Below are 9,563 nucleotides of genomic sequence, written 5' to 3'. Positions count from 1 at the left end.
TGGTCAAGAATAACAAGGGCCAAATTTTTCGTGTCAAATATGAAAGATTGTCAGATTGGCGCGCTATTTGTAGTAATCTTGGGCATGTCCACAAGGAACATGGTGATAGCGGCCATACTCCATCAGTGTTGATCTTCAAGGACCTAAAGGCCACGTAGTTCGTGCGGCTAGACGAGGACCAGGCCATGGGAGACGACATGGCAGTGGTTTAGGCCGAGGACGAGGCGAAGTGACGGGACAAGGAGATGGAGGCTTCGACCATGATGACTGGTCGGAAGGGGAAAACATTAATGCTGACATGAATGAGCCCAATCATAACAGAAAGAGATCCTCGACTAAGGTCATTGATCCAGATGCAACTGGTGCTCCATGAGGTACCCTTGATCTTGGGGACGACAACCAGTAAGTCTCCCTTCCACCCCTATTGTGCCACCAAGTCCTCCCCTAATGAGGGATCTTAAGAGCACCAAGATGGGCAAGAACTCTTAAAATAACAACGGCAAGAAATCTGGACGGCAGAACAAAACCAACGATGCACGATCGGCGGGCTCCCTAGAGGAGTACCGCCGGATAGAATGAAATGTCCTTAGGTGGAACTATCATGGAGTGCACAATGACGAAACGGTTCGAGAACTTCGGGATTTTGCAAGGAAATTTTCCATGTCCTTGTTATGTGTAACTCAAATTAGTAAAGCATGGGTCGAAGCTTTAGCCCCTCCTCTGGGTTTCCATTGTTGTTTTGTTGTTAGTAGCTCTGGTAACTAGAAGTGGTGGTCTCAGTTTGTACTTAAAGAATGCAATAAATCTGGAAGCTTTGAATTACTCCATGTACCACAATCATGCCATGGTACAAGTAGTTGGAGTCGAACCTTTAAGATTGAGTATTGAAAGTTAGATGTCTTATATTCTAGGAAGCACAGGGGATGTTTTTGTGTGGTCCAAGCAAGGGGTGGGCCAGGACTTGGGATGCCAAGGTTGTCACATCCCTAGCTTCTGGTGCTGCCTAGTGTTTGCATCTTGCTTGCATCATGTTTAAATTTCTGAAAGTTGAATTGAGGATAATTGAAACCCTCACAAATCACTTCAGAAATAATCAACAATAAAATCTCTTCAAAGAAGTCCAAGGAAATGTTCCTGTTACTCTGTGAAAATATTGGTAAGAGGTAAATTTCAAACCAATATTTTTGGAATCACAGAAATATTTATTTGGGGCCTTTGAATTAAATCAATGACATATTTGAGTTGGATTTATTTCTGTTATATAAGAAATAAAGTTCAAATATTTTTGTAAGTTTTCATGTGACCTTGGACTACCTCCCTGAGCTCACATAAAAATTTACAGTAAGTTTTAAAATGGTTTGGTTTGTAAATCAAATCAAACAAAGAAAGAAAATAGAAAACAGAAACAAATAAAAGAGAGAGGGACTTATCTGGGCCTTACCCGGCTGACCCAGGTCCTGTGCAGCCCAGCTGTGGCCCAGCACTGTAGCTGGCCCAGCCCAGCCGCCCCACCGTCTTCAACCTCCTGCCAGTAGGCAGGAGGGCGTGTGCTCGCCGCGCGCGCGCCACCTCCACCCTGCCTGGCTGTCCTCCTGTCGCCCTGGACCTTCCCTCGCGTCGCCACACACCTCCCTCGACCCCCTGCGTCTCTCCCCCCTGCGTCTCTCCCCCCCTCTCTCTCTGGACCCCCCTTCTCCACTCGCTTCCGAACGGAGCCCGTCACCGCCGTTCGCCATAGCCGCAGCCACCGCCTCCCTCTCGCCTCCCCGACGTGCCCCAGGGATCCGCCTCCTCGCCTTCGTCCTCCTCGCCGAGTCACGCAACGCCGGGTGCCCGGGAACGCCGCCACCACCGTCGTCTTTAACTCCGGCCTCCGAGATCGTTGGCAATGCCCCGACGTCGTCCGACCTTCCCCGAGCCATTGAGCTTCTCTACGTGACCGATGTGAGCTCCTGATTCGTTTCCTCCTATTAACGCACTCGATAGCGCCCCCTAGCCGCGTTTGTCGCCGAACCCGAGAGCTCATTGTCGCCGGCCATGCTGCCGCTATCGTTGCAGCCACTGAAGCTCGCGTATGAGCGCGTAATAGTGCTCAGTATGCCCCCAGGATTCTAACACACTCATCCGCTGCTCCTGCCGCATGCTGCATCGCCGTAGCCATCGACGGCCAAACTCCGGCCGCCGCGGATGAGCTCGCCACCGCCCACTTAGGCCACCTCTGACGAAACCAAGGGCACCAGAGGATGCGCGCGTGCACCAGCTTCACGTAGGACCAAACCACAGTCGATTTGGTCGACTGTGGACGATTTCCGAGCCGGCCCGCAGCCACAGACCTCGCCGGCGGCGAACCCCCGGCGTGTTTCACCCGAGTTTGACCCTGGTTTGACCAATGTTTGACTCCACGTGAGTCACTGACATGCGGGCCCAGCCCGGCTAATTAACCTAGTTTAGGTTTAAACCTAATTAGTTTAATCTATGATTAGTACTAATTAAACCGGGATAGTTTAGTTAGTAACTGACACGCGGGACCCACTGGTTAGTTTGACCTGGGCCGCTTCGTTTACTCGCTGATGTAGTGATGACGTCATGCTGATGCAGTAAAGGAATTTCTGGATTTAACATAATTCAGGAAATTCCAGAAAATGCTATAAACTTCAAAAAATCATAGTAAATCAACCATAACTCAGAATGAGATAAGTTATATATGAAAAATTATCAGAAAAATCTAATCTATCCATCTGTACCATTTTCATGCATGTTTGAACAACCTAAAGCTGCTGTATAAGACAATTTGAATGAATGACATTTAGATAACCACATGTGGAGTTTGAATTTGAATCTTGTATTCAAACCAACTCCATCTAAATCGTTGCTAGTTGCATTAGCTCAAATCACATCATATTGCCATGTCACATTCATGCATCATATTGTTGCATTGCATTGATGGTGTTTCCTCTCTATTGCCGGTGTTGTTCCCCCTCGGTAGACGTTGTTCCGACGTTGTGATCGTTGACACTGATGAAGACTCAATGCTATCTTCAGAAGTGCCAGGCAAGCAAAACCCCCTTGTTCATTCCGATACAATCCCACTCTCTCGCTCCTGCTCTCTTTTAGTGCATTAGGACAACAACGCTTCAACTGTTACATGCTGCGGTAGTTGAACCCCTTTCCCCTGCATGACCTGTCATTGCCACGGTAAATAGATGAAACCCACTAGCATGAGTAGGAGTTGTTTGAGCCCTGATGTGCCTACTCATTCATGCTTATTTGTCATGCCTGCTATTGCTTAGAGTTGTGTCAGGTCTGATTCATCGAGGATGAATTGGGAAGTTGTGAACATGTCCTACTGTTGAGAGCTAAGTGTGTGAACACGATTTGGTAAAGGTAGCGGTGAGAGTCCATGTAGGAGTACATGGTGGGTTGTCTCATTGAAACCATCCTTAGGAACCGAGTTCTGTGTTTGTGATCCATGAATAGTTACTACCACACATTGGGTTCCGATAACTCGACCCCTCTCGGCTTATTAACCGCCTCGATCTCTGTCCAGGAGTTGCAACTAGTTTCTGGTGTTTGTAGGTCGTGTTAGTACTCTACCAAGTGGCACCCGGTACAGGTGGGCTTGGGACAGACTAGGCACAGTGGCACGGTGTACCAAGTGGCACCCGGATGGTGGGCTTGGGAACCCTGCTCACATCGTTTGGGGCTGTGAGCGACACCCCGGCCGGATCTCCTTGCGGATGGAACCCGAATAGGCGATAAACCTGGACTAGAGACTTGTGTGGTTACTCAGGTCGTGGCCGACTCCCTCGCCAGGCTTCCGCTTGAAGGTTGCCGAGATACACGACGTGTACATGGTGGTAAGTGGCGAGAGCGTGTGTGAAGAAGTACACCCCTGCAGGGTTAACATCATCTATTCAAATAGCCGTGTCCGCGGTAAAGGACTTCTGGGTTGCCTGTACAGTTCATAGACAAGTGAAAGTGGATACTCGAAAATGCGCAAGATAAGGGTGGGTGCTATGGATGGCGTTCTCGTAGGGAGACGGGAGCGGATCCATAGTGGTGTATTGGTATGGTGAATATGTGGACTCATGTGCGCCACCTCAAAAGAGTTACTTGCAGTCGTAGTTCAGGATAGCCATCGAGTCAAAGCTGGCTTGCTGCAGTCAAACTCCACCACCCCCTTTGTTGATACCGATGCATATGTAGCTAGTTCTGATGTAAGTCTTGCTGGGTACATTTGCACTCACGTTTGCTTATTTTATGTTTTGCAGAGAGACTTCAGTCTCCCTAGTAGTTCCGCATGGACTTCGACGTTTAGCTTGTTTCCTTAGCTACGATCTTGTACCCTTGGGAGGGTCTTGTAGATAGTCAGGCTTCTCAGCCTTCTTCATTTGTAGTTGTCTGTACTCAGACATGTTTATGCTTCCGCTTGTTGCTTGTATGCTCTGTATGTAGGGTCATGAGACCCATGTTTGTAATACTTGGCTCCTCGGAGCCTAATGAATAAATACTCTGAGTCGTAGAGTCTTGTTGTGATGCCATGTTGTATTTGCACATATTGAGCATATTGTGTGTATGATTGAAATGCTTGGTATGTGTGGGATCCGACAATCTAGTTGTTTATCCTTGGTAGCCTCTCTTATGGGGAAATGTAGTCTGGTGCTTCCACTGAGCCTTGGTAGTCCGCTACAGCCCGGTTTACCGGAGTCCTGCTAGCCCAGCACTACTGCTCCGGAACACCTAGACTGGCCGGCATGTGATACACTTCGTTCCTGTGTCTGTCCCTTCGGGGAAATGTCACGCGGTGACATCCGGAGTCCTGCTAGCCTGCTACAGCCCGGGTTCCCGGAGTCCTGTTAGCCCAGTTGCTACAACCCGGATTCACACGCTGCTGACCGACATGCTCGATGTTGTTTCATGTAGGCCTGTCCCCGTAAGTTAGTGCCACTTGGGTTCACGACTAGTCATGTCGGCCCGGGTTCTCTGTCATATGGGTGCTAGCGACACTATCATATACGTGAGCCAAAAGGCTCAAACGGTCCCGGGTCAGGTAAGGCGACACCCGTGGGAATATCGTGCGTGAGGCCGCAAAGTTATATGAGGTGTTACATGCTAGATCGGTGTGACTTAGAATCGGGGTCCTGACAGCTTTGGTATCAGAGCCTGACTGCCTGTAGGATTACCAAGCCAAACTGGTCGAAGTTGCGTCTAGAAATGCTTTAGTTATATAAGGGAATTGATTGTGGAAGGGAACGTAAGGCTCTTTTTACTCCTTATACCTTATGTCCTTCTGATCTGAGTCAACCTCTTCTTTTCTACGGGGATTAAGAACTAGGCTTCTCATCTTTCTATCAGGTTCACGTGTTACTAATTTGTAGACTCATAGGATTGATGGATTCAAGCCTCAGTTCAGTCTCTAGTACCTCCGTCTGTTAACAGTTGATCTCAGAACCTTGATATTGTGATGTTGAGTGGTTATGCCACCATTTTGCAGGATGTCTCAAATCTTTTTGAGCATTTACAACCGTTATGTTGTCCGAGTCATCCCAGGTTTCTAAATAGTCGGATGCATTTGCAAATCCCTTTTTCCCGTTTCCGATGTCCTTTTGGGCCAGATTAAGCACACTAAACGGTCTGTTGAGGTACACCATTGCATTGACATATATGTTGGAGCTAGTATTATGACCCTAGGCATCCTAGAGAACCACCCAGTAATCTAGCAATGCTTTATATTCCTAGTGTGATGATTCTGGCCATCATTCTCGAAAGCATCCCGTGATGCCATTTAGTAGTAGGTATTCTATTCCTGGGTTCTTGAACCCGAGATTCACCCTACTTACTTCATGTTGATATTGTTTGCTAGTTCCCTTAGGATATTAGTAACCTTGTGATAGTCCTCGAGGTCCGTGGTATATCATTCTTCCTAATACCATGAACCATCCTTGGCGGAAGTTCGTTGAACCAAAAGATCACAATAAGAGTGCTCTTGACGAGTTCTCGATTCTATGATGTGACTCTGCCAGTTCTACCTTCTTTGCATGGGTTATCCGGAAGAAATATGTTGAACTTGGTTCGACATACTAATCTATGCATCCACAACTCAGAAAGTTATATGTTCCTTTGAGTTGTCCCTCTCTTTAGTTGTATCATGATCTCCGTCTATCATTTGATAGTTAAGAGCATGTCTTGCATTCATGCTCATCGATACCTCTTATTCTTGTGGTCTGTCAAGCCATTCTATTCTGGAATGACTAGGAGAAACAAACTCCAGTACCGCATCCATATTTAGGATTGGGTCAAAGCAGTTGTATTCCGCAGGTCAAAATGCCAATCCAGCTTTTGATTCTGTTCTACCATGAAGTATTGCCCTCTTGATGTCAGGAATGTCATGAGAATTGCACCAACTCTTATGAATTCTTGATGCAGTGATACTTCTCGCCATCATCATTCATTCCTCGGTTCCTTGTTGTTGCAACCGAAATACCGACAAGTGAACCGTGATGTGTGAAATCAATACTCCTAGCAACCCCGTTGCTTGGTGGTTAATGGACAATAATCTCATTCTTGGTGTGTTGATTGTGGAATCATCATTCTAAGATTGATCGTGCTACCTAGTCCATTTTCCTGGTGCACTCTTCGATCAAGAGTTGGGATTATGTCTATCCTTTCTTATTTGATCATATCATCTTGCATAAAGAGCAAGATTGATCTCAAGCTTAGTAACATGTCGGTGGTTCGTGATTTTCTGAATATCTTCTCGGAAGTATTTCCAGGTTGTCCCCTGACCACTATGTTGAGCTCGTGATCAAGTTGGTTTCTTGTAACCAACCCTTCTCCAGGAATCTGTGTTGCATACCCTTGAGCTAGTTGGTTAAGCTAGACAACAACTTGGAGAGTTGGAAGATAAAAGCTTGTTCGACCTAGCTCATCCCTAAGGGATATCTTGTATCTGTGTTGAAGAAAGATGGTATTTTCATCGATTGATCCTCGTGATCAGTTAATGGACCTATCATCTTATCCAAACTTTGATTTGAGTGTGGGCTATCGTCAGATCAAATCAGAACCAACGATATTCGTAATGTTGTCTTACTCGTGGTTGTTTCCTCGAGCATACACCATTATCTTTTGGGTCTGGCCAATGCTATCGCTTTGTTCACATAGTTGTGGAATTCCATCTTCATGGAAATCTGGATGACCTGTTGTTGAGCCCATCAGCAATATTTTCATCTTATCCATGATTCATGTTGGACATCTATGTTAGTGTTGGAAACTTTTATAAGCATTATCTTCATGTCCCGTTCATGAAGCATATGTTGGATGAAAGAAGTGACTTCCTCTAATTCATGTGCATTTGATGCAAGTTGCCGCCATGAACTCGAGAAAGTTTGTTTTTGCCTCCTTTGGAACCATCCCAAGTTAGTCATGCACGTGCAAAGTGCTTTATGGTTTGATAGGTTGGCCGCCTCCACTCCATATGTGTTCCTAGCACACCAAGCCACTGACTGGTTTGTTCGAGGAAAAGGAGTTGCTGTGCGAATACTAGTTCATGCACAAGATTCCAATATCCTCGAAGATGGTTCCCCACCTGAACTCGGTAGTGTTTTATTATAAGACTACTACGTGATCATGCTTGTCTGGGACAGTGTGTTCACATGTATGTAGCAGAACCAGCTCATGTTTTGGAGCTTGCTATCGTAGTTCATTTCCCGAGAATCTGGCAACGTCATCTCGTCGGTTTGTGTCGCAAACTTTCCTCTCCAGACATGCTGTCTGAAATATCCCGTTACCAACCAGATCTGAATCTCAGGCAGATATGATGGTTGGGTCATTCCCAGTATTTGCATTTTGTTCCCAGCTTGCACCCGTCATTGTGTCAGTCTGCCATGGGTCCCTTCCATTTCCGATGATAAGCAGAAATCATCCATCGGGTTGTCTTCAACAAGGTAGTCCACATCATCCATTCGAACTCCGCCAAACGATCGATTGTGATTGCCTTAGGCTGGTATAAAGAGTTTCAATGATCTATGTACCAAAAGTAATTCTTTTTGCCACTTAAGGGAATAATTCCACGAGTCACCTTTCCTGAGGTGCCCCGTTATGGAATCATGGCAATTTTTCCTCGCTACTTTGAAACCCTCGTCAAATTGTTTCTTCCATCCCTCCTGATGCATGTTTTGCCTCTCAGCTCCAGAGATGTTTCTATGTCTCATTCCATGAGTTGATCTTGTGATCATCAAGATGATCCTAAGTTGCTCGAACCTCAGGAAGATCGATTCTTCTTAAATTCTCCCTTTCTACTCGTTGTCATGTTGGATGTAGTTCTCAAAGCAAGACGTCGAGATCAAGGTGATGCAATGAATCAACATCCTCGAGAAAGACATCTGGATCATGAAGATTGTGTTAGCTTGTGTCCCTCTGTCTTCTTACCTCACGACTTGAATCTCGGGACGAGATTCTTGTTTAGTAGGGGTGAGCTGGCACATCCCTAGCTTCTGGTGTTGCCTAGTGTTTGCATCTTGCTTTCATCATGTTTAAATTTCTGAAAGTTGAATTGAGGATAGTTGAAACCCTCACAAATCACTCCAGAAATAATCAACAATAAAATCTCTTCAAAGAAGTCCAAGGAAATGTTCCTGTTACTCTGTGAAAATATTGGTAAGAGGTAAAATTCAAACCAATATTTTTGGAATCACAGAAATATTTATTTGGGGCCTTTGAATTAAATCAATGACATATTTGAGTTGGATTTATTTCTGTTATATAAGAAATAAAGTTCAAATATTTTTGTAAGTTTGCATGTGACCTTGGACTACCTCCCTGAGATCACATAAAAATTTACAGAAAGTTTTAAAATGGTTTGGTTTGTAAATCAAATCAAACAAAGAAAGAAAATAGAAAACAGAAACAAATAAAAGAGAGAGGGACTTATCTGGGCCTTACCTGGCTGACCCAGGTCCTGTGCAGCCCAGCTGTGGCCCAACACTGTAGCTGGCCCAGCCCAGCCGCCCCACCGTCTTCAACCTCCTGCCAGTAGGCAGGAGGGCGTGTGCTCGCCGCGCGCGCGCCACCTCCACCCTGCCTGGCTGTCCTCCCGTCGCCCTGGACCTTCCCTCGCGTCGCCACGCACCCCCTGCGTCTCTTCCTCTCTCTCTGGACCCCCTCCCCCTTCTCCGCTCGCTTCCGAACGGAGCCCGTCACCGCCGTTCGCCATAGCCGCAGGCACCGCCTCCCTCTCGCCTCCCCGACGTGTCCCAGGGATCCGCCTCGTCGCCTTCGTCCTCCTCGCCGAGTCACGCAACGCCGGGTGCCCGGGAACGCCGCCACCACCGTCGTCTTTAACTCCGGCCTCCGAGATCGCCGGCAATGCCCCGACGTCGTCCGACCTTCCCCGAGCCATTGAGCTTCTCTACGAGACCGATGTGAGCTCCTGATTCGTTTCCCCCTATTAACGCACTCGATAGCGCCCCCTAGCCGCGTCTGTCGCCGAACTCGAGAGCTCATCATCGCCGGCCATGCTGCCGCTGTCGTTGCAGCCGCTGAAGCTCGCGTATGAGCGTGTAATA

This window comes from Triticum aestivum, chromosome 2D, assembly GCF_018294505.1.
Source record: "Triticum aestivum cultivar Chinese Spring chromosome 2D, IWGSC CS RefSeq v2.1, whole genome shotgun sequence".
Lineage (NCBI taxonomy): Eukaryota > Viridiplantae > Streptophyta > Magnoliopsida > Poales > Poaceae > Triticum > Triticum aestivum.
Note: the sequence above shows the minus strand (reverse complement) of the source record.